Source organism: Pristiophorus japonicus, chromosome 23 (genome assembly GCF_044704955.1).
Source record: "Pristiophorus japonicus isolate sPriJap1 chromosome 23, sPriJap1.hap1, whole genome shotgun sequence".
In the NCBI taxonomy this organism is placed as follows: domain Eukaryota; kingdom Metazoa; phylum Chordata; class Chondrichthyes; family Pristiophoridae; genus Pristiophorus; species Pristiophorus japonicus.
The window spans coordinates 24,765,776-24,791,278 of record NC_091999.1 but is presented as its reverse complement, the minus strand read 5'-3'; the positions used below and the strand labels follow the sequence as shown (position 1 = coordinate 24,791,278).

The window sequence follows — 25,503 nt, the reverse complement described above, 5'->3', positions numbered from 1 at the left end:
TGTAACTAACCCGTGCTGTACCTGCCCTGGGATTGTTTAGGACAGTACAGAGGGAGCTTCACTCTGTATATAACCCTTGCAGTATCTGGCCCACTCCTGCTCCTGTTTGTCATGGTCTTATCTACCCAGCATGCCCTGCGAGGGAAAATGTGCCGCACCCAGACTACAGGAGCTCAGTGCGCAGGCGCGGGCCGTGGATGTGTTTGGAGCATGCGCAGTGCGTGTAATGGCGGAGAAGATGTGTTTTGGACAGGCTCCTAAGGAGTCTCTTTATCAGCGGGACGGAGCGGGGTAAGGGACCAGCGGGGAGCGGGAGAGGCTTCATAAACAACCCGTGCCCGCCGTAAGCCAGCAATAATAACCGGAATATCGGCGGATGCAGTTTCGGGGCTTTCTTCCCGTCACAGGCCCGGGCTAACGGCGGCCATCTTCGAGCAGGAAGTCAGGTTCAGCGCTCCGCCATCTTGATTGAGTGAGCAGCACAGCGCATGCGCGGCCATCTTGCTGAAGATACAAAGTGAATGATGTCAGTGTCTGGAACTGAACCCAGCCAGAGTCAGTACCTTCAGGGGAGGGGAACCAGTGAGTGTAGAACTGAACCCAGCCAGAGTCAGTACCTTCAGGGGAGGGGAACCAGTGAGTGTAGAACTGAACCCAGCCAGAGTCAGTACCTTCAGGGGAGGGGAGCCAGTGAGTGTAGAACTGAACCCAGCCAGAGTCAGTACCTTCAGGGGAGGGGAACCAGTGAGTGTAGAACTCAACCCAGCCAGAGTCAGTACCTTCAGGGGAGGGGAACCAGTGAGTGTAGAACTGAACCCAGCCAGAGTCAGTACCTTCAGGGGAGGGGAACCAGTGAGTGTAGAACTGAACCCAGCCAGAGTCAGTACCTTCAGGGGAGGGGAACCAGTGAGTGTAGAACTGAACCCAGCCAGAGTCAGCACCTTCAGGGGAGGGGAACCAGTGAGTGTAGAACTGAACCCAGCCAGAGTCAGTACCTTCAGGGGAGGGGAACCAGTGAGTGCAGAACTGAACCCAGCCAGAGTCAGTACCTTCAGGGGAGGGGAACCAGTGAGTGTAGAACTGAACCCAGCCAGAGTCAGTACCTTCAGGGGATGGGAACCAGTGAGTGTAGAACTGAACCCAGCCAGAGTCAGTATCTTCAGGGGAGGGGAACCAGTGAGTGTAGAACTGAACCCAGCCAGAGTCAGTACCTTCAGGGGAGGGGAACCAGTGAGTGTAGAACTGAACCTGGCCAGAGTCAGTACCTTCAGGGGAGGGGAACCAGTGTGTGTAGAACTGAATCTGGCCAGAGTCAGCACCTTCAGGGACCAGTGATTGGTGCCCCGGCCCCGCCCCCCACCACTGATTGGCGCGGAGCAGCACGCTGGGTGGGCTGGTGCCCCACGACGCCTCTCCATTGGCTCGCAACCTTTGAGCTCGGGGCCCATGTGAGGCGGGGAGGAGTTGTGCGCAGGCGCGGGGCCAGCCTATTGTGGGAGATTAGCTGTCGACGGACGACGTTTTGCCCCCTCCCCCGCGGAGGACTGACGGACACGCGCGGGCGGTGAGATTTGGGTGGCAGCTGCGGGGCACCTTCGGGCGGGGACGGGCCTTGGTTATTGTCGGGGGTTGCCGGGAGTTCGGCCGCCAGCTTTGGGCAGCACGGGTCCGCCCGCCACAGGGAGCAGGGAGCAACAGGGGCGGGGCTTCCTCGACATCACCATACTTTCCATTGTCCCGCTGCAAGGCAGGGAGCATGTGCGGCGGCCATCTTACTGCAGGGAGCAGGTGCAGGATGGGGACCAGTGACATGAACACATGAGAACATCAGAAATAGGAGATGAGTCGGCCCTTTGGCTCCTCGAGCCTGCTACCATTCAATAAGATGATGGCTACAGCATCTGGGGTGGTTCTCCTTGGAGCAGTGAAGGTGCAGGGCAGGTTTAACAGAGGTGCTCACAATCAGGAAGGCTTTAGATTGAGTCAGGGAACAGAGTGGTTCTGCTCACAATCAGAGAATGGTTACAGCACGGAAGGCCATTCGGCCCGTCGAACCCTTGCCTACTCCCTTTCCCCGGCCCTGCAAAATGTTTTTTTTCAGATACTTATCCAACTTGTTGTTTTTTTTTGAAAGCTGTGATTGAGTCTTCCTCCACCACCCTTTCAGGCCGTGCATTCTGGATCCTAACCACTCGCTGCATAAAATAGATTTTTTTGATGTCACCTTTGGTTATTTTGCCATTCACCTTTCCGTCTCCTCTGGTTCTTGACCCCTCCACCAATGGGAACAGTATCTCTCTATCTACTCTGTCCAGACCCCTCATGATTTTGAACACTTCCAGCAATTCTCCTCTTAACCTTCTCTGCTCCAAGGAGAACAACCCCAGCTTCTCCAGTCAATCCACGGAACTGAAGTCCCTCATCTCGTGAATCATTCTTGTCAATCTTTTCTGCACCCTCTCTAAGGCCTTCACATCCTAATGTGTGGTGCCCAGAATTGGACACAATGCTCCAGTTGAGGCCGAACCGGTGTTTTACAAAGGTTCATCATAACCTCCTTGCTTTTGTACTCTGATGCCCAGCAACCTGTACGTTTTTTTAACTGCTTTCTCAACCTGTCCTGCCACCTTCAGTGATTTGTCCACATATACCCGCAGGTCTCACTGTTCATGCACCCCCTTTAGGATTGTACCCTTTAGTTTATATTGCCTCTCCCCGTTTATTTAATCATGCTTTTCTAATTTTATTTCTTAACTCAGATTCACGGCCTCATTTTATTTCTTCCTCCGAGCCCCTCAACTTAATGTGGCAGCGTAATGTTGGCGACTGGTGATTGATTGCCCTGGGAACCAACAGGAAGAGAGGTCAGAGGCCGGGGGGCCCAGGGAGCAGCGTGTTCTGCAACCAATCACGGTGCTTGAGGGGTGGATCCTGAGTCAGCCTGTCAGGTGAGTCTGTGTGAATCCCTGTTAAACAATTCATCTTTTAAAGTTAAATCGAGATTTCTTTTGTCAACAAAACAGTTTAACTTTTGTCAGTATTTTGTTTTCCTGGAGTTCCTATTATGAGTTTCAGACACTTCAGTGCCAAGTGGACCAGGTGTTTAAAGGTCATTCATTTCCCTCTTTCCATGTTGCTGTTAGTTAAAGGGACAGAGATTGATTTCCCCGCATTATGCATCTTTAGCAGTTAAAGTAACATCCTTCCTGTTAGTAGTGAGTCACTTTATGTGCTGGGCGAGATGGCTGGTGCCATCAGTCTTTAAAATACTCATTCTCTTGTTCAAATCTCTCCAGGGTCTCGCCCTTCCCCTATCTCTGTAACCTCCTCCAGCCCACCAACCCTCTTAATAATAGTTTGTTTTCTTTGGAACGGAGGAGACTGAGGGGAGACCTTAATGAGGTGTATAAAATTATGAGCGGTCGAGATAGAGTGGATAGGAAGGACCTATTTTCCCTTCGCAGAGGGGTCAGCAACCAGCAGAACTTTTTAGTCAGTACATAGCAAGCCCAACAAGAGAGGGGGAAGTTCTGGACTTAGTATTAGGGACTGAAGCTGGGCAGGTGGAAGGGGTATCGATGGGACAGCATTTTGGTGCTCGTGATCATAATTCAGTTAGATTTCGGGTAGTTATGGAAAAGGACAAAGATAGACCAGGAATAAAAGTTCTCAATTGGGGAAAAGCCAATTTTACTGAGCTGATTTGTGATTTAGCCAAAGTGGACTGGAAACAGCTACTTGAAATGGTGAGAGATTGGGAAATGTTGGTGTTCTGAGGGACCTTGGTATCCTTGTACACGAATCACTGAAAGTTAATATGCAGGTACAGCAAGCAATGAAGAAACCAAATGGTATGTCAGCCTTTTATTACAAGAGGATTTGAGGATAAGAGTAAACATAAGAACATAAGAAATAGGAACAGGAGTGGGCCATACGACCTCTCGAGCCTGCTCCGCCATTCAATAAGATCATGGCTGATCTGATCATGTACTCAGCTCCACTTACCTGCCCACTCCCCATAATCCCTTATTCCCTTATCCTTTAAGAACTGTCTATTTCTGTCTTAAATTTATTTCATGTCCCAGCTTCCACAACCGTCTGAGGCAGCGAGTTCCACAGATTTACAACCCTCAGAAGAAATTCCTCCTCATCTTTGCTTTAAATGGGTGGCCCTTATTCTAAGATCATGCCCTCTAGTTCGAGTCTCCCACATCAGTGGAAACATCCTCTCTGCATCCACCTTGTCAAGCACCCTCATAATCTTATACATTTTGATAAGATCACCTCTCATTCTTCTGAATGTCAATGAGTTGAGGCCCAAACTACTTGACCTTTCCTCATAAGTCAACCCCCTCATCCCCAGAATCAACCTAGTGAACCTTCTCTGAACGGGCTCCAAAGCAAGTAAATCCTTCCGTCAATATGGAAACCAAAACTGCATGCAGTATTCCAGGTGTGGCCTCACTAATACCTTATATAGCTGTAGCAAGACTTCCCTGCTTTTATACTCAATCCCCTTTGCAATAAAGGCCAAGATACCATTGGCCTTCCTGATCACTTTCTGGACCTGCATACTATCCTTTTGTGTTTCATACTCAAGTGACCCCAGGTGCCACTGTACTGCAGCATTTTGTAATCTTTCTCCATTTAAATAATAACTTGTTCCCAGACATCTTACTGAAATTATATCAGGCCCTGGTGAGACTACACCTGGAGTATTGTGTACAGTTTGGCTGTTTACCTAAGGAAGGATGTACATACCATTGAGGATGGTAACGAAGGTTCGCCAGACTGATTCCTGGGATGGGGGGATTGTCCTGTGAGCAGAGATTGAGTAGACCAGGCCGATATTCTCTACAGTTTAGAAGAATGAGAGGTGATCTCATTGAAACATAGAAAATTCTTACAGGGCTTGACAGTGTAGCTCAGGGGTGTCAAACATACGGCCTGTGGGCAGGACACGACCCCCCCAAGCCCCTTCCTCCGGCCCACCGCGTGTTTTAATTTATACACCCCCCACTCCCGATCTTTCGCTTGCTGACTGGAACACAACCTGAATTTGTCAGCCGTCACGGAACATGAGAAGGGCGACGGAGGCACGGGGAAGGTCAGTCGGTGTCCACGGGGTGCAATTCTGGGACAATGAGGGCCCTCACACGGTCTGTCAATGGGAGATAAGCTTTGAGTGAGGCAGTGAGTGGATAAATACCAAGAGAGAGGGGGAGGAGTATCGCTGGAACTCCCGGTGATTTAACAGATGATGGGAGTTAGTGCAGGGTAGGTAGTGAGGGGGTTGTGTTCCTGCACTTCTCCGCGCCCCCCCCCCTCCCCCCAGCGAGGCGCTGATTTTAAAATTCTCAGCCTCGTGTTCAAATCCTTCCCCTCCCCTCCCCTCCCCTCCCCTCCCCTCCCCTCCCCTCCCCTCCCCTCCCCTCCCCTCCCCTCCCCTCCCCTCCCCTATCCTCCCCTCCCCTCCCCTCCCCTCCCCTCCCCTCCCCTCCCCTCCCCTCCCCTCCCCTCCCCTCCCCTCCCCTCCCCTCCCCTCCCCTCCCCTCTAACCTCCTCCAGCCCTGCACCCCTCATATCTCTCTAAACCTCCTCCAGCGCCAAAGCCCCAGCCCTACATCCCTCCCTATCTCTCTGTAACCTCCTCCAGACTCTACACCCCTCCCTATCTCTGTAACCTCCTCAGCCCTACAACCCTCCCTATCTCTCAGCTCCTCCAGCCCGCACCCCTCCCTATCTCTCTCAACCTCCTCCAGCGCCAAAGCCCCAGCCCTACATCCCTCCCTATCTCTCTGTAACCTCCTCCAGCCCTACACCCCTTGCTATCTCTCTAACCTCCCCCTGCCCCTACATCCCTCCCTATCTGTAACCTCCTCCAACTCTAGGCCCATCCCTTTTTCTGTAACCTCCTCCAGTCCCGACACCTCTCCCTATCTCTCACCTCCTCCAGCCCCTACACCCCTCCCAATCTGTGTAACCTCCTCCAGACCCTACACCCCTCCCTATCTCTAAATTCCTCCAGACCCTATACCCCTCGCTATCTCTGCAATCTCCTCCAGCCCTACACCCCTCCCCAACAGTAACCTCCTCCAGTGCAACACACCTCCACATCTCTCTAACCTCCTCCAGCCCCTACACCCGTCCCTGTCGCTGTAACCTTCAGCACTTACACAGCTCCCTATCTCTGTAACCTCCTCCAGCACTAGACCCCTCCCTGTCTCTGTAAGCAACTCCAGCCCCTAAACCCCTCCCTATCTCTTTAACCTCCTCCAGGCGCTACACCCTTCGCTATCTCTATAACAACCTCCTGCCATACACCCCTCCCGATCTCTGTAATGTCCTCCAGCCCCGACAGCCCTCCATATCTCTGCAACCTCCAGTCCCTACACCACTCACTATCTCCAACCTCCACCAGACCCTACACCTCTCCTTTTGTCTGTAACCCCCTCCAGCGCCTAAATCCCTCCCTCTCTCTGTAACCACCTCCGGTTCCTACAACCCTCCCTATCTCTGTAATCTCCAGCCACTACACCCATCGCTATCTCTGTAACCTCCTCCAGCCCCTACACCCCTCCCTATCTCTGTAACCTCCTCCAGCCCTAAGCCCCTCCCTATCTTTGTAACCTCCAGCCCCAACACCCATCGCTATCTCTCTAACCTCCTCCATCCCTACACCCCTCCTTATCTCTGTAACCTCCTCCATCCCGACAGCCCTCCGTATCTATGGAACCTCCTTCAGCCCCTACATCCCTCCCTATCTCTGTAGTCTCCTCCAACCCCTACACCATCCCCTATCTGTAACCTCCTCCAGCCCCTACACCCCTCCCTTTATCTGTAACGTCCTCCAGCACTACAAGCCTCCCCCTCTATATCCTCTTCCAGCCCATACACCCCTCCCTATCTCTTTAACCTCCTCCAGGTGCTACACCCTTCGCTATCTCTATAACCTCCTCCTGCCATACACCCCTCCCGATCTCTGTAATGTCCTCCAGCCCCGACAGCCCTCCATATCTCTGCAACCTCCAGTCCCTACACCACTCACTATCTCTAACCTCCACCAGACCCTACACCTCTCCTTTTGTCTGTAATCCCCTCCAGCGCCTACATCCCTCCCTCTCTCTGTAACCACCTCCGGTTCTTACAACCCTCCCTATCTCTGCAGTCTCCTCCAGCCCTTACACCCCTCCCTCTTTCTGTAACCTCCTCCAGCCCTAAACCCCTCCCTATCTCTAACTTCCTCCAGACCGACACCCCTCGCTGTCTCTAACTTCCTCCAGCCCCGACATACCTCCCTATCTCACTAACCTCCTCCAGCCCCTGCACCCCTCACTATCTCTCAAACCTCCTCCAGCCCCTGCACCCCTCCCTATCTCTCACCACCTCCTGCCTTACGCCTCTACCGATCTCTGTAACCTCCTCCAGCCGTTCACCCCTCCCTATCTCTGCAACATCCTCCAGCCGTACACCCCTCCCTATCTCTGCAACATCCTCCAACCCTACACCCCTCCCTTTCTCTAACCTCCCCTAGCCCCTACAACCCTCCCTATCTCTAACGTCCTCCGGTCTCTACACCCGTCCCGAACTCTCTAACCTACTCCAGTCCTAAACCCCTCCCTATCTCTGTAACCTCCTCCAACCCTACACCCCTCCTTATCTCTAACCTCCTCCAGCCCCTACACCACTCCCTATCTCTAACCTCCTCGAGCCCCGACAACGTTCCAATCTCTGCAACCACTTCCAGCCTGACAACCCTCCCTATCGCTTGTAACAACCTCCAGCCCCTACAACCCTCCCTATCTCTGTAAGCTCCTCCATATCCCTCTAACCACCTCCCGCCCTACACTCCTCCATATCTCTAACCTCCTCCGGCCCCTACACCCATCCCTATGTCTGTAACCTCCACCAGCCCCTACACCCATCCCTATCTCTGCAACCTCCTCCAGCCCTGAACCCTTCCCTATCTCTAACTTCCTCCTACCCCTACACCCCTCGATATCTCTGCAACCTCTTCCAGCACCTGCTTATTTCTGTAACCTCCTCCAAACCTACACCCCTCCTTATCTTGAACCGCCTCCAGCCCTGACACCTTCCCTATCTCTAATTTCCTCCTGGCCCTACACCCCTCCCTATCTCCGTAACCACCTCCAGCCCGACAACCCTCCCTTTCTCTGTAACCTCCTCCAGCCCTACACCTCTCCCTATATCTGTAACTTCCTCCAACCCTATACCACTCCCTATCTGTGTAACCTCCTCCAGCCCTATACCCCTTGGGTTAACCAAACTGGAAGCAATACGGTGGAGGAGGATTTCCTGGCGTGCATAAGGGATGGTTTTTTAGACCAATATGTCGAGGAACCAACTAGGGGGGAGGCCATCTTAGACTGGGTGTTGTGTAATGAGAGAGGATTAATTAGCAATCTCGTTGTGCGAGGCCCCTTGGGGAAGAGTGACCATAATATGGTGGAATTCTGCATTAGGATGGAGAATGAAACAGTTAATTCAGAGACCATGGTCCAGAACTTAAAGAAGGCTAACTTTGAAGGTATGAGGCGTGAATTGGCTAGGATAGATTGGCGAATGATGCTGAAGGGGTTGACTGTGGATGGGCAATGGCAGACATTTAGAGACCGCATGGATGAACTGCAACAATTGTACATTCCTGTCTGGCGTAAAAATAAAAAAGGGAAGGTGGCTCAACCGTGGCTATCAAGGGAAATCGGGGATAGCATTAAAGCCAAGGAAGTGGCATACAAATTGGCCAGGAATAGCAGCGAACCCGGGGACTGGGAGAAATTTAGAACTCAGCAGAGGAGGACAAAGGGTTTGATTAGGGCAGGGAAAATGGAGTACGAGAAGAAGCTTGCAGGGAACATTAAGATGGATTGCAAAAGTTTCTATAGATATGTAAAGAGAAAAAGGGTAGTAAAGACAAACGTAGGTCCCCTGCAGTCAGAATCAGGGGAAGTCATAACGGGGAACAAAGAAATGGCGGACCAATTGAACAAGTACTTTGGTTCGGTATTCACTGAGGAGGACACAAACAACCTTCCGGATATAAAAGGGGTCGGAGGGTCTAGTAAGGAGGAGGAACTGAGGGAAATCCTTTTTAGTCGGGAAACTGTGTTGGGGAAATTGATGGGATTGAAGGCCGATAAAACCCCAGGGCCTGATGGACTGCATCCCAGAGTACTTAAGAAGGTGGCCTTGGAAATAGTGGATGCATTGACAGTCATTTTCCAACATTCCATTGACTCTGGATCAGTTCCTATGGAGTGGAGGGTAGCCAATGTAACCCCACTTTTTAAAAAAGGAGGGAGAGAGAAAACAGGGAATTGTAGACCGGTCAGCCTGACATCGGTAGTGGGTAAAAAGATGGAATCAATTATTAAGGATGTCATAGCAGTGCATTTGGAAAGAGGTAATATGATAGGTCCAAGTCAGCATGGATTTGTGAAAGGGAAATCATGCTTGACAAATCGTCTGGAATTTTTTGAGGATGTTTCCAGTAGAGTGGACAAGGGAGAACCAGTTGATGTGGTGTATTTGGACTTTCAGAAGGCTTTCGACCAGGTCCCACACAAGAGATTAATGTGCAAAGTTAAAGCACATGGGATTGGGGGTAGTGTGCTGACATGGATTGAGAACTGGTTGTCAGACAGGAAGCAAAGAGTAGGAGTAAATGGGGATTTTTCAGAATGGCAGGCAGTGACTAGTGGGGTACCGCAAGGTTCTGTTCTGGGGCCCCAGCTGTTTACACTGTACATTAATGATTTAGACGAGGGGGTTAAATGTAGTATCTCCAAATTTGCGGATGACACTAAGTTGGGTGGCAGTGTGGGCTGCGAGGAGGATGCTATGAGACTGCAGAGCGACTTGGATATGTTAGGTGAGTGGGCAAATGTATGGCAGATGAAGTATAATGTGGATAAATGTGAGGTTATCCACTTTGGTGGTAAACACAGAGAGACAGACTATTATCTGAATGGTGACAGATTAGGAAAAGGGGACGTGGAAAGAGACCTGGGTGTCATGGTACATCATGCAGGTACAGCAGGCGGTTAAGAAAGCAAATGGCATGTTGGCCTTCATAGTGAGGGGATTTGAGTACAGGGGCAGGGAGGTGTTGCTACAATTGTATAGGGCCTTGGTGAGGCCACACCTGGAGTATTGTGTGCAGTTTTGGTCTCCTAACCTGAGGAAGGACATTCTTGCTATTGAGGGAGTGCAGCGAAGGTTCACCAGACTGATTCCCGGGATGGCGGGACTGACCTATCAAGAAAGACTGGATCAACTGGGCTTGTATTCACTGGAGTTCAGAAGAATGAGAGGGGACCTCATAGAAACGTTTAAAATTCTGACGGGGTTAGACAGGTTAGATGCAGGAAGAATGTTCCCAATGTTGGGGAAGTCCAGAACCAGGGGACACAGTCTAAGGATAAGGGGGAAGCCATTTAGGACCGAGATGAGGAGGAATTTCTTCACCCAGAGAGTGGCGAACCTGTGGAATTCTCTACCACAGAAAGTTGTTGAGGCCAATTCACTAAATATATTCAAAAAGGAGTTAGATGAAGTCCTTACTACTAGGGGAATCAAGGGGTATGGTGAGAAAGCAGGAATGGGGTACTGAAGTTGCATGTTCAGCCATGAACTCATTGAATGGCGGTGCAGGCTAGAAGGGCCGAATGGCCTACTCCTGCACCTATTTTCTATGTTTCTATGTTCTTCCTATCTCTAACCTCCTCGAGCCCCTCCAACCCTCCCAATCTCTGCAACCTACTCCAGCCCCTACACCCTGTCCCCTCTCTGTAACCTACAACCCCTACACCCTTCCCTATCTCTGTAACCTACAGCCCCTACACCCTTCCCTATCTCTGTAATCTCCTTCAGCCCACCACCCCTCCCTATCTCCATAACCACCTCCAATACCAGAACCTTCCCTATCTCTGCAATCTCCTCCAGCCCCTTCCTATCTCTGTAACCTCATCCAGCACTGCACACCTCCCTATCTCTGTAACCAGCTGCAGCCCTACAACCCTCCCTATCTCTGTAATCTCCTCCAGACCCTACAAACATCTCTCTCTCTAACCTCCTCCAGCCCTTACACTCATCCTGTTCTCGAAAACCTCCTCCAGCCCTAAACCCCTCCCTATCTCTGTAACCTCCATCCCCTACATCCCTCCCTCACTAATCTCCTCCAGCCCTAAACCCCGCCCTATCTCTAACCTCCTGCAGGTCCTACACCTCTCTCTATCTCTGTAACCCCCTCCAGCATTACAATCCTCCCCCTCTGTAACCTTCTCCAGCACTAGACCCCTCCCCCTCTGTAATCTCTTCCAGCTTTTACACCCTCCCTATCCCTCTAACCTCCTCCAGCACCTACACACCTCTCTATCTCTCTAACCTCCTCCAGCCCGACACCCCTCTGTATCTCTGACCTTCCCCTTCCCACTGCCCCCCCCCCCTTTACAGTTGAGCCACCCATGATGCCTTGGACTTGGCTCTGGCTGTACTCCCTGAGGAACCACCAGTACAGAGAGTGAGATGCACTGAGAGGTGTCCTGCACTACCTGCCTGGTCCTCCATGTCTGTCTGGGCAGTCACCCATTCCCTCTCTGCCTGCACACTCTTCTGCTGCGAGGTGACGACTCCCTGAAAGGTGCTATCCACGTAGCTCTCAGCCTCGCGGATGCAGCGACACTCGCTGCTGCTCAAGCTCTGAAACCCCATGCTCAAGCATTCCTTACCCTACTCGCAGTGCATGACTCCCCCAGCTGAAGTGCCTTACCCCACTCCCAGTGCATGCCTCCCCCAGCTGAAGTGCCTTACCCCAGTCCCAGTATATGTCTTGTCCCAGTCCTGTTTCTCGGCACCACCTGCATGGAATGATTTGGGCTTAGAGGGGATGGGCCATGACACGGGGTGGGGCTTGTCGCCTGTCCATCAGAAAAGTGCAGAACAAATAGTTCCCTGCGTTAATAAACCCCGGGGGGGTCACGCAGCCCGAGCGCGGGCCCAGGCTCGAGAGACAACACTCCGCACCATCCGCTACACACACACCCGGGCTCGGTCCGTTACACACACACCCGGGCTCGGTCCCAGGCCCTGAATCACAGCCCGCAGGCCCCGTGTTTGCACCCCGGTTCCAGCCCGGGCACACGCTATTGGGCCAGCCTGGGCTCACGCTATTGGGCATCACAAAAGACCCAGGGTCCAGCGTAATACAAACGGAGATAGGGTCCGGCCTAATACAAATGGAGACAGGGTCCGGCGTAATACAAATGGAGACAGGGTCCGGCGTAATACAAATGGAGACGGGGTCCAGCGTAATACAAACGGAGACGGGGTCCAGCGTAATACAAACGGAGACGGGGTCCAGCGTAATACAAACGGAGACGGGGTCCAGCGTAATACAAACGGAGACAGGGTCCAGCGTAATACAAACGGAGACGGGGTCCAGCGTAATACAAATGGAGACAGGGTCCAGCGTAATACAAACGGAGACAGGGTCCAGCGTAATACAAACGGAGACAGGGTCCAGCGTAATACAAACGGAGACAGGGTCCAGCGTAATACAAACGGAGACAGGGTCCAGCGTAATACAAACGGAGACAGGGTCCAGCGTAATACAAACGGAGACAGGGTCCAGCGTAATACAAACGGAGACAGGGTCCAGCGTAATACAAATGGAGACAGGGTCCAGCGTAATACAAACAAAGACAAGGCCTAGTTTTACACTGTAAACAAGTATTTAATAATTGAAACAGTGTTTTTGCAATAATAACAAAGTGTGACACTATCACCTCTAACAGAAGCCTTTAACACTTTAACAATACCAGAAACATACTCTATAGAATACAGCAGAGACACAATCTACAGTTATAATAATAGAGGTGTGCACTAGAACTGGAACTACAGGGGCAGGTTATTTTCAGGTCTAGTGTAACAATTCCAGAGACAGGGTCCGGAGTAATAACAGCAAATGCATGGCCCACTGTGAGAGTAACAAAGATAGTGTTTGATCCAATAATAACAGAGGCAGACTCGAGTGTAATACTGAACACAATGCTGGATCGAGTGTGATGGTCACACAGGCAGTGTCTAGTGCAACAAAACAAAGATTGGGTCTCCTCTAATAGTGTGTGCAAGTCAGGGCCTATTGCTATAACCTCATTCACCCATCCCCCTGTGCTCACTGACCTACATGGCTCCCGGTTAAGCAACGCCTCGATTTTAAAATTCTAATCTTTGGTTTCAAAACTCTCCCTGGCCTCGCCCCTCCCTATCTCTGTAAACTCTTACAGCCCCACCACCCTCCGAGTTTCTGCACTCCTCCAAATCTGTCCTTGCCCATCCCTGATTTTAATCGCCCCACCATTGGTGGCCGTGTCTTCAGCTGCCGAAGCTCTAAGCTCTGGAATTCCCCCTAAACCTCCACCTCCTCTTTCAAGGTTCTTTTTAAAAACTACCTCTTCAATCAACCTTTTGGGAATCTGTCCTGATATCTTTCTCTGTGGCTCTGTGTCAAAAATGTTTTCTTATTGATATCGATCGTGTTAAGCACCGTGAGCACCGTGAGATGTTTCATTGCATTAAAGGCGCTATATTAATGTAAGTTCTGGTTGTTTTCTTGTTGTAACAAATGCACAAACATTTCATAATAGCAAAGGTTAAACTGGGATAAATGTTGTTATTTTCTGTTCAGGCAAAATGCAGAACAATCCAGCAGCTCACCGGCACCTTAACAGCATCTCATCAGCCTACAGGCTTTCATTAAGTTGGGGGGGGGCTGTCTGGGGGGCGTGGGGGCTGCCTTGGGCGGGGTCGTCTATGGGGGGGGGGGGAGTGGAGGGGGGAGGAGGGAGTGGAGTGGAGTGGGGTGGGGACTGGAGGGGGGGTGGAAGGGGGGGGAGGAGGGAGTGGAGCGGGGGGGGGAGAGAGGGAGGAGTGGAGGGGGGGTGGGGAGGAGGGAGTGGAGGGGTGGGGAGGAGGGAGTGGAGGGGTGGGGAGGAGAGAGTGGAGGGGTGGGGAGGAGAGAGTGGAGGGGTGGGGAGGAGAGAGTGGAGGGGTGGGGAGGAGAGAGTGGAGGGGTGGGGAGGAGAGAGTGGAGGGGTGGGGAGGAGAGAGTAGGGGTGGGGAGGAGAGTGGAGGGGGGGGAGAAAGGAGAGAGTGGAGGGGGGGGGAGAAAGGAGAGAGTGGAGGGGGGGGGAGAAAGGAGAGAGTGGAGGGGGGGGAGAAAGGAGAGAGTGGAGGGGGGGGGAGAAAGGAGAGAGTGGAGAGGGGGGGGGAAAGGAGAGAGTGGAGAGGGGGGGGGAAAGGAGAGAGTGGAGAGGGGGGGGGAGGAGAGAGTGGAGGGGTGGGGAGGAGAGAGTAGGGGTGGGGAGGAGAGAGTGGGGGGGGAGGAGGAGTAGGGGGGGGGAGGAGAGAGAGTGGAGGGGGGGGAGAAAGGAGAGAGTGGAGGGGGGGGGAGAAAGGAGAGAGTGGAGAGGGGGGGGGAAAGGAGAGAGTGGAGGGGGGGGGAGGAGAGAGTGGAGGGGGGGGGAGGAGGAGGAGGAGGAGCGTGGAGGGGGGGGAGGAGGAGAGTGGAGGGGGGGAGAGGAGGAGAGTGGAGGGGGGGAGGAGGAGGAGGAGGAGCGTGGAGGGGGGGGAGAGGAGAGAGTGGAGGGGGGGGAGGAGAGGAGAGAGTGGAGGGGGGGGAGGAGAGGAGAGAGTGGAGAGAGTGGAGGGGGGAGAGGAGAGAGTGGAGGGGGGGGGGGAGAGGAGAGAGTGGAGGGGGGGGAGGAGAGAGTGGGAAGGGGGGAGGAGAGGAGAGGAGAGAGTGGAGGGGGGGGGGAGGAGAGGAGAGGAGAGAGTGGAGGGGGGGGGAGGAGAGGAGAGAGTGGAGGGGGGGGGAGGAGAGAGTGGAGGGGGGGGTGGAGAGGAGAGAGTGGAGGGGGGGGAGGAGAGGAGAGAGTGGAGGGGGGGGAGGAGAGGAGAGAGTGGAGGGGGGGAGGAGAGGAGAGAGTGGAGGGGGGGGGAGGAGAGGAGAGAGTGGAGGGGGGGGAGGAGAGAGTGGAGGGGGGAGAGGAGAGAGTGGAGGGGGGGGAGGAGAGAGTGGAGGGGGGGAGGAGAGGAGAGAGTGGAGGGGGGGGAGGAGAGGAGAGAGTGGAGGGGGGGGAGGAGAGGAGAGAGTGGAGGGGGGGAGGAGAGGAGAGAGTGGAGGGGGGGGAGGAGAGAGTGGAGGGGGGGGGGAGGAGAGGAGAGAGTGGAGGGGGGGGGGAGGAGAGGAGAGAGTGGAGGGGGGGGAGGAGAGGAGAGAGTGGAGGGGGGGGGAGGAGAGGAGAGAGTGGAGGGGGGGGGAGGAGAGGAGAGAGGGGGGGAGGAGAGGAGAGAGTGGAGGGGGGAGGAGAGAGTGAAGGGGGGGGAGGAGAGAGTGGAGGGGGGGAGGAGGGAGTGGAGGGGCGGGTTAGAGGGAGGAGGGAGTGGAGGGGGGGGGAGGAGAGAGTGGAGGGGGGGGGAGGAGAGGAGAGAGTGGAGGGGGGGGAGGAGAGGAGAGAGTGGAGGGGGGGGGAGGAGAGAGTGGAGGGGGGGGGAGGAGAGAGTGGAGGGGGGGGGAGGAGAGAGTGAAGGGGGGGGAGGAGAGGAGAGAGTGGAGGGGGGGAGGAGAGAGTGGAGGGGGGGAGGAGAGAGTGGAGGGGGGGAGGAGAGGAGAGAGTGGAGGGGGGGGGGGAGGAGAGGAGAGAGTGGAGGGGGGGGGGGAGGAGAGGAGAGAGTGGAGGGGGGGGAGGAGAGGAGAGAGTGGAGGGGGGGAGGAGAGGAGAGAGTGGAGGGGGGGGAGGAGAGGAGAGAGGGGGGGGGAGGAGAGGAGAGAGTGGAGGGGGGGGAGGAGAGAGTGAAGGGGGGGGAGGAGAGAGTGGAGGGGGGGAGGAGGGAGTGGAGGGGGGGTTAGAGGGAGGAGGGAGTGGAGGGGGGGAGGAGAGGAGAGAGTGGAGGGGGGGGAGGAGAGGAGAGAGTGGAGGGGGGGGGAGGAGAGGAGAGAGTGGAGGGGGGGGGAGGAGAGGAGAGAGTGGAGGGGGGGGGAGGAGAGGAGAGAGTGGAGGGGGGGGAGGAGAGAGTGGAGGGGGGGAGGAGAGGAGAGAGTGGAGGGGGGGGAGGAGAGGAGAGAGTGGAGGGGGGGAGGAGAGGAGAGAGTGGAGGGGGGGGAGGAGAGGAGAGAGGGGGGGGGAGGAGAGGAGAGAGTGAAGGGGGGGGAGGAGAGAGTGGAGGGGGGGAGGAGGGAGTGGAGGGGCGGGTTAGAGGGAGGAGGGAGTGGAGGGGGGGGGGAGGAGAGGAGAGAGTGGAGGGGGGGGAGGAGAGGAGAGAGTGGAGGGGGGGGAGGAGAGGAGAGAGTGGAGGGGGGGGAGGAGAGGAGAGAGTGGAGGGGGGGGAGGAGAGGAGAGAGTGGAGGGGGGGGAGGAGAGAGTGAAGGGGGGGGGAGGAGAGAGTGGAGGGGGGGGAGGAGGGAGTGGAGGGGCGGGTTAGAGGGAGGAGGGAGTGGAGGGGGGGTGGGGGAGAGGAGAGTGGAGGGGGGGGGGGCGGAGGATAGTGGAGGAGGGGCGGTCCGGGAGGAACTGGTTGGTGCAGGGTCACAGCCCAGCGAGTAAGTGGTTGGCTGGTGGATTGGTAAATCTTTTTCTTTTGCTTTTCAGTAGGAAACCTTTGGCATTGTTGTAAGTCGGATCTGCCAGTAAATATATGTGAACTTTATTATCTAAGGAGAGCCAGTTAATTAAATCAGCGGATTGCTGAGTAGTTGCTGGGTGTATTTCTCTAAGGTTTAGAGTTTAGTTCGACTTGATAGTTGTGAGTGTAACTAGAGGGATGACAGGACAGCTCAGTCCCGTGCATTACACATCCTGTGGCATGTGGGAAATCCCGGAAGCTTCACACAGCCGGGACGACCACATGTGCAGGAGGTGTCTCCAGCTGCACCAACTCCAGCTCCGCGTTTTGGAGCTTGAGCGGCGGCTGGAGTCACTGCGGTGCATCCGCGAGACTGAGAGCTACGGGGATATCACGTTTCTAGAGGTGGTCACCCCGCAGCTTAAGAATGTGCAGGCAGAGAGGGATTGGGTGACCCCTGGACAGAAGAGGAGGACTAGGCAGGTAGTGCAGGAGTCCCCCTGAGTCCATCTCACTCTCCAACTGGTTCTCTGTTCTGAGCACCGGTGAGGGCGATGGTGGCTCTGGGGAGTGCAGCCAGAGCCAAATCCACGGCACCACGGGTGTCTCAGCTGCACGGGGGGGAGGAAGAAGAATGGAAGATCTATAGTGGTAGGGGATACAATAGTCAGGGGAGCAGACAGGTGTTTCTGCGGCCACAGACGTGACTCCAGGATGGTATGTTGCCTCCCTGGTGCCAGAGTCAAGGATGTCACTGAGCAGCTGCAGGGCATTCTGGGGGGAGAGGGTAAACAGCCAGAGGTTGTGGTCCACATCGGGACCAATGACATGGGTAGAGGAAACTAACAATATTCCGATTAGTGGATAGTCAAGAGGCTGTAGGGTGGGGGAGGAACTTAACACAATTACAATCACTAAGGTGGTGGTACTCAGTAAGATAATGGGACTGAAGACAGATAAATCCCCAGGACCTGATGGATTACATTCTCGGGTATTAAGAGAAGTAGCGGCGGGGATTGTGGATGCATTGGTTGTAATTTACCAAAATTCCCTGGATTCTGGGGAGATCCCAGCAGATTGGAAAATTGCAAATGTAACGCCCCTTTTTAAAAAAGAAGGCAGACAAAAAGCAGGGAACTATAGACCAGTTAGTCTAACATCTGTGGTTGGGAAAATGTTGGAGTCCATTATTAAAATAGCAGTAGTAGGACATTTGGAAAATCAAAATTCGGTCAGGCAGAGTCAGCATGGATTTATGAAGGGAAGTCATGTTTGACAAATTTGCTGGAGTTGTTTGAGGATGTAACAAACAGGATGGATAAAGGGGAACCAGTGGATGTGGTGTATTTGAATTTCCAGAAGGCATTTGACAATGTGCCACGTAAAAGGTTACTGCACAAGATAAAAGTTCACGGGGTTGGGGGTAATAATTTAGCATGGATAGAGGATTGGCTAACGAACAGAAAACCGAGAGTCGGGATAAATGGTTCAATCTCTGGTTGGCAACCAGTAACTAATGGGGTGCCGCAGGGATCAGTGCTGGGACCCCAACTATTTGCAATCTATTAACGACTTGGAAGAAGGGACCGAGTGTAACATTGCCAAGTTTGCTGATGATACAAAGATCGGAGGAAAAGCAATGTGTGAGGAGGACACACAAAATCTGCAAAAGGACACAGACAGGCTAAGTGAGTGAGCAAACATTTGGCAGATGGTGTATAATGTTGGAAAGTGTGAGGTCCTGGAATTTGGCAGAAAAAATTGAAGAGCAAGTTATTATTTAAATGGAGAAAGATTGCAAAGTGCCACAGTACAACGGGATCTGGGGGTACTTGTGCATGAAACAAGGATAGTATGCACGTACAGCAAGTGATCAGGAAGGCCAATGGTATCTTGGCATTTATTGCAAAGGGGATGGAGTATAAAAGCAGGGAAGTCTTGCTACAGCTATATAAGGAATTGGTGAGGCCACACCTGGAATACTGCGTGCAGTTTTGGTTTCCATATTTACGAAAGGATATACTTGCTTTGGGGGCAGTTCAGAGAAGGTTCACTCGGTTGATTCCAGGGACGAGGGGGTTGACTTATGAGGAAAGGTTGAGTAGGTTGGGCCTCTACTCATTGGAATTCAGAAGAATGGGAGATGATATCGAAACGTATAAGATTATGAGGGGGCTTGACAAGGTGGATGCAGAGAGGATGTTTCCACTGATGGGGGAGACTAGAACTAGGGGACATAATCTTAGAATAAGGGGCAGCCCATTTAAAACTGAGATGAGAAGGAATCTCTCTCGGGGTTGTAAATCTGTGGAATTCACTGCCTCGGAGAGCTGTGGAAGCTGGGACATTGAATACATTTAAGACTGAAATAGACAGTTTATTAAATGATGAGTGGATAAGGGATTATGGGGAGTGGGCAGGGAAGTGGAACTGAATCCATGATTGGATCAGCCATGATGGTGTTAAATGGCGGAGCAGGCTCAAGGGGCCGGATGGCCCACTGTTGCTCCTATTTCTGATGTTCTGATGTTCTAACCCGTCCAAGATGTCGGCCAGTGACCCCGCTGACCTGGGCCTGTCACCACGAGGCAAACCCGGGGCCTCTGGGCTGTGATTGGGGCCTGGGGCCTACAGCAGGTGTTTGACGTTCACCCGCCCACTCGTGGCTCCAATTCCTGCCCCGCACCGACAGTCGACTGTCTCCTGTCCGACATCATCCGGGCTCCACCAACTGTGGCCGCCGCAGCCCATGCATGCTCAGTGCGGGAGATCCGGGCCCAGCCCCGCCCACTGGGGGGCAAGCCCCGCCCCTCGCTCACTCCGATTGGTTGGAGGACCAACTGCCCGCTCGGTCCTCCAGCCCCGCCCCTCGCTCTTCCTATTGGCCCAGAGCTGGCCTTGCCAGTGACACCCATATCCCATTTCCCATTTAAAAAAAAACAGGTCAGCTTTGTTTCAAACGCACAGTTGAGTATTTGTTTCTAATTGATGTCCTGTTACCGACTGTTCAATTTTGGGACCTTTTCTCCTTTCTAACTCTGGATTATTTCAGTTCTCATACCTTCGGTTACTCTCAGGGACAAGTGCCAGTTCCCCATACCTTCCAGAGTCCCTCTCCGAGCTTTGGTATCAAGGGAAGGTGTCTGCAACACACCCGGGATCACTAAAAACAAAACCCAGGAGGTGGGTGGGGTGGCTTGACCCATCCACCTCCATGGCACGAACCTGGTATTGCAGTACTTCCAGGAACGGTGCAGTGGCTCTCGGCCTTTTGGCTAAGAGCATTGGCGCAGAGTGATCCTTGGCGTGTGCAAGGTGACCTCTGGCGTTTGTGATTTGACAAAGAATTGGAACGATTGGCTACGAATTTAAAAAAAAAAACAAAACCCAGTCTGTTAATCACTTTCAGATAGTGGACTTAGTGTGTGTCCCACAGCATCTCTCTCACCTTCGATGTGTGAATGGAGCATCACGCCTACAAACCTGGTTTTAAATTTAAATGCACTCAGCAAATGTACTTAATGAAAGCCTGTCGGCCGATGAGACGCTGTAAAGGTGCTGGTGAGCTGCTGGATTGTTCTGCATTTTGCCTGAACAGAAAATAACTGAACATTTATCCCAGTTTAACCTTTGCTATTAGGAAATGTGTGTGTATTTTAATGTGGCTCATGTCATTGCTCATGTCGGCTGTAATTGTGTAGAAAGGGGATGTGTGAAGTGATGGTGTTTGTATGGAGATGTGAAACAAGGAAACGGTATCTGTGTGTGACAGTGACACAGCCTGTGGTCACAGGCAGAACCATGCACCGATATCCTTGTGGTTATGGTTTGAGCAGCGTCAGATCTGGAATGTAGCAAACCAGTTCAGTATAAATATCGCCAGTGTAACCACAGCTTGTTAGACACACCTGGGGAGAGGAGCCCTGGGAACCCACTCCATTATCCCTGTTCTCTGGATCCGGTAACTATACTGTCTGTATGTTTGCAGTGCTGTTAATAACATCAGTAAAAGTCAATCTGGTGTTCTGAGCTTGATTATCTGGTGTCTGAAACCACAAGACTCAATATTTAGAGTCAACAGGATGAACTAGTGAATACATCACGACCCAATACTCCAGCTCTATATTCACAGGAGAAAGTTGGTCATCTAACTCCTCAAGTTGGCAGAATAGAGAAAGATACTGACTCTCAGAACATCTCGAATCTGTTGTAAATATCGTTCAAATCCTGACCGGTTCCAATTGTCAGTTTCCATTAAAGTGAAGGCAATTCAAGATACAAGAGGGGCCGGGAGTAGGGGTGAAGGAGGGGTTGGGGTGAGGAGGGTTGGGGAGTAGGGGTGAAGAAGGGGTTGGGGTGAGGGGGGTTGGAGAGTAGGGGTGAAGGAGGGGTTGGGGTGAGGGGGGTTGGAGAGTCGGGGTGAAGGAGGGGTTGGGGTGAGGGGGTTTTGGGGAGGAGATGTAATGTAGGAAATGCCACAGCCAATTTGTGCACAGCAGGATCCCACAAACAGCCATGTAATGATGACAAGAGAATCCGTTCTCAGTGATGTAAGTTGAGGGATACACATTACCCAGGTCACCGCCTGTTCTTCCTCTGAATCGTGGCCGTGGGATCTTTTACATCCATCTTAAAATCTAGACAGGGCATCGGTTTAATGTCTCATCTGAAAGACGGCACCTCTGACAGTGCAGCACTCCCTCTGTACTGACACCTGGAGTCTGGGCCTAGATGATGTGCTCGGGCTCTGGATTGGGAATTGAACCCTCACTCGGCCGAGAGTGCTACCATTGAGCCAAGGCTGACAGGGTCTGTTCCCTGTTCCCGTTACACTAGACCGTGCCGGTGTTATTACACTGACCCACACATTCATACTGCAGTGGGCCTTGACTCTGTTATCAGACATTCGGCAAAGCATTTGTTACAACCAGAACTTACATTAATATAGCGCCTTTAATGCAATGAAACATCTCACGGCGCTTAACACGATCGATATCAATAAGAAAACATTTTTGACACAGAGCCACAGAGAAAGATATCAGGACAGATTCCCAAAAGGTTGATTGAAGAGGTAGTTTTTAAAAAGAACCTTGAAAGAGGAGGTGGAGGTTTAGGGGGAATTCCAGAGCTTAGAGCTTCGGCAGCTGAAGACACGGCCACCAATGGTGGGGCGATTAAAATCAGGGATGGGCAAGGACAGATTTGGAGGAGTACAGGAAACTCGGAGGGTGGTGGGGCTGTAAGAGTTTACAGAGATAGGGAGGGGCGAGGCCATGGAGAGTTTTGAAACCAAAGATTAGAATTTTAAAATCGAGGCGTTGCTTAACCAGGAGCCATGTAGGTCAGTGAGCACAGGGGGATGGGTGAATGAGGTTATAGCAATAGGCCCTGACTTGCACACACTATTAGAGGAGACCCAATCTTTGTTTTGTTGCACTAGACACTGCCTGTGTGACCATCACACTCGATCCAGCATTGTGTTCAGTATTACACTAGAGTCTGCCTCTGTTATTATTGGATCAAACACTGTCTTTGTTACTCTCAGTGGGCCATGCATTTGCTGTTATTACTCCGGACCCTGTCTCTGGAATTGTTACACGAGACCTGAAAATAACCTGCCCCTGTAGTTCCAGTTCTAGTGCACACCTCTATTATTATAACTGTAGATTGTGTCTCTGTTATATTCTATAGAGTATGTTTCTAGTATTGTTAAAGTGTTAAAGGCTTCTTTTAGTGTGACACTATCACCTCTTTCAATTATTATTGCCAAAAAATTATTTCAATATTAAAGACTTGTTTTTAGTGTAAAACTAGGCTTTGTGCCAGTTATTAATGCACCATACCCTGTCTCTGTTTATATTACACTGGACCCTGTCTCTGTTTATATTACACTACACCCTGTCCCTGTTTATATTACACTGGGCCCTGTCTCTGTTTATATTACACTGGGCCCTGTCACTGTTTATATTACACTAGACCCGGTCTCTGTTTATATTACACTGGGCCCTGTCTCTGTTTATATTACACTAGACCCCGGTCTCTGTTTATATTACACTAGACCCGGTCTCTGTTTATATTACACTAGACCCGGTCTCTGTTTATATTACACTAGACCCGGTCTCTGTTTATATTACACTAGACCCGGTCTCTGTTTATATTACACTAGACCCGGTCTCTGTTTATATTACACTAGACCCGGTCTCTGTTTATATTGCACTAGACCCTGTCTCTGTTTATATTGGGTCTTTTGTGCTGGCCCAATAGGGTGAGTCCAGGCTGGCCCAATAGTGTGTGCCAGGCCTGGAACTGGGGGGTGAATACGGGGCCTGCGTGCTGTGAGTCGTGGCCTGGGCCCGAGCCCGGGAGTGTGTGAAGCGGATGGTGCGGAGTGTTGTCACTCCGGCCTGGGCCCGCACTCGGGCTGTGTGACCCCCCCTTCCGCCTTCCGCCCCCCGCCCCCCCCCCGGGTTTATTTAACCCAAGGGAACTATTAGTTCTGCACTTTGTGACCGACAGGCGACAAGCCCCGCCCACTGTCTAGCCTCCCCCACCCCTCCGAATCATTCCATGTAGGTGGTGCTGAGAAACAGGACTGGGGGAGGCATGTACTGGGACTGGGGTAAGGCACTTCGGCTGGGGGAGGAATGCACTGGGACTGGCGTAAGGCACTTTGGCTGGGGAATCATGCATGTCAAGAGATGGAACCCTGTGAGGTGCAGCAAACATTGCAGCGTTTGGGAATGACATGGATTCATTCAGGCCGGGCAGCGGGGATTATTTCAGGGAATAACAGTGGAGTTGTTTTTGTTTAAACAGATGAAACCCTGTCATTGTGGAACAACCACGCTTCTCGTGTCCTGGTCAAGTACATGTGCAATAAGTGTCGTCATCTGGAGGAGCACGATCTCCGGGTTTCGGAGCTTGAGCAGCAGCGAGTGTCACTGCATCCGCGAGGCTGAGAGCTACGTGGATAGCACCTTTCAGGGGGTCGTCACCTCGCAGCATATGAGTGTGCAGGCAGAGAGGGAATGGGTGACTGCCCAGACAGACATGGAGTACCAGGCAGGTAGTGCAGGACACCTCTCAGTGCATCTCACTCTCTGTACTGGTGGTTCCTCAGGGAGTACAGCCAGAGCCAAGTCCAAGGCATCATGGGTGGCTCAACTGTACGGAACGGGGGTAAGGGCAAGGTCAGGTAGGCAATAGTGAAAGGGATTTCAATAGTTACAGGAACAGACAGGTCTTTCTGCGGCCACCGACATAACTCCAGGATGGTAGGTTGTCTTTCTGGTGCCAGGGTCAAGGATATCATTGAGAGACTGCAGGACATTCTGAGGGGTGAGGGTGAACAGACAGATTCCTGAGGGGCTGGGGACTGTACAAGCCGGATAAGGTCACACCTCAACAGGGCCCCGACCATTATCCTCCCGGGGGTTTGCTAATGCTGTTGGGGAGGGTTTAAACTTGCTTGGCAGTGGGATGGGAAGCTGAGCGTAGATTCAGGAGGGAGAGAAGCAAAGCTTGGAAATGGGAGCAGAAAATTCGTAAATGAGTTTGGAAGGCAGAGGAAACAAAGGCTAGAAAATCGATGACAAAGGAGTTTGGCCGCGCTTAATGGTTTATACTTCAATGCAAGAAGTCTAGGGAATAAGGCAGATAAGCTGAGGTGTTGTTACAGCAGTGAGGAGGGATGAGATGTTGGAAGGATCATCAAATGAGGCCATATGTGTTGAACTGATGAACAAAAGCGGGGCAATCACAATGTTGGGAGTGTACTATAAACAGTCAGAGGGAGATAGAAAAGCAAATATGGAGGAAGGTTTCTGAGAAGTCCAAAACCAATAGGGCAGCAATAGTCGGGGATTTCAACGACCACAGAATCATCGACATTTACAGCACAGAAGGAGGCCATTCGGCCCACTGTGTCTGTACCGGTCGAAAAAGAGCTATCCGGCCTAATCCCACTTTCCAGCTCTTGCTCCACAGCCTTGTGGGTTATGACACTTCCAGTGCATATCCAAGTATGTTTCAAATGTGGTGAGGGTTTCTGCCTCTACCACCCTTTCAGGCAGTGAGTTCCAGACCCCCACCACCCTCTGGGTGAAAAGTGTCTGCTCAACTCCCCTCTAATCCTTCTACCAATTACTTTAAATCTGTGCCCCCTGGTTATTGACCTCTCTGTGAAGGGAAAAAGGTCAGTTCAGAGAAGGTTCACAAGGCAGTTCAGAGAAGGTTCACAAGGTTGATTCCTGATGTGAAGGGGTTGTCATATGAAGATAGGTTGAGCCTGTACTCATTGGAGTTTAGAAGACTGAGGTGATATTGAAATGTATAAGATGCTGAGGGGGCTTGACAGGGTCGATGCAGAGAGGATGTTTCCCCTCGTGAGGGTAACTAGAACTAGGGTGCATAGTTACAGAATAAGGGGTTGTCCATTTAAAATGGAAATGAGGAAGAATTTCTCTCCCAGAGGGTCGTGAATCTTTGGAATTCTCTGTCCCAGAGAACTGTGGAGGCTGGTCATTGAACATATTTAAGGTGGAGATAGACAGATTTTTGATAGACAAAGAAGTCAACGGTTTATGCGAGTGGGCAGGGAAGTGGAGTTGGGACCAAGATCAGATCAGATATGCCATGATCTTATTGAATGGCGGAGTGGGCTCGAGGGGTCCGATGGCCTACTCCTATTTATTTGTCCTTATGTTCTTATGTCCTTCCTATCCACTCCATCTGGGACCCTCCATAATTTTGTATGCAATTCTATCCTCAGCCTCCTCTATTCCAAAGAAAATAACACCAGCCCATCTAAAATTCTTCAGCTAAAATTCTTCAATCCAGGCAACATCCTTGTAAATCTCA

The 25,503-nt window shown here is 52.2% G+C and overlaps 1 protein-coding gene across 2 annotated transcripts in view; it reads left to right on the top strand.

The window, feature by feature from the left end:
• The first annotated feature begins 216 nt into the window (after positions 1 to 216).
• Positions 217 to 25,503, top strand: part of LOC139235325 (histone-lysine N-methyltransferase PRDM9-like) — a 44,182-nt gene continuing 18,895 nt past the window's right edge. The window contains exons 1-2 of one of the 2 annotated variants that reach the window (XM_070866472.1): positions 217 to 291; positions 2,760 to 2,948. The gene's annotated coding sequence lies outside the window, so the exon portion shown is untranslated. Of the gene's footprint in view, positions 292 to 346; positions 473 to 2,759; positions 2,949 to 25,503 lie in introns of those variants that run through there. The other variant, XM_070866471.1, reaches the window with a different exon arrangement.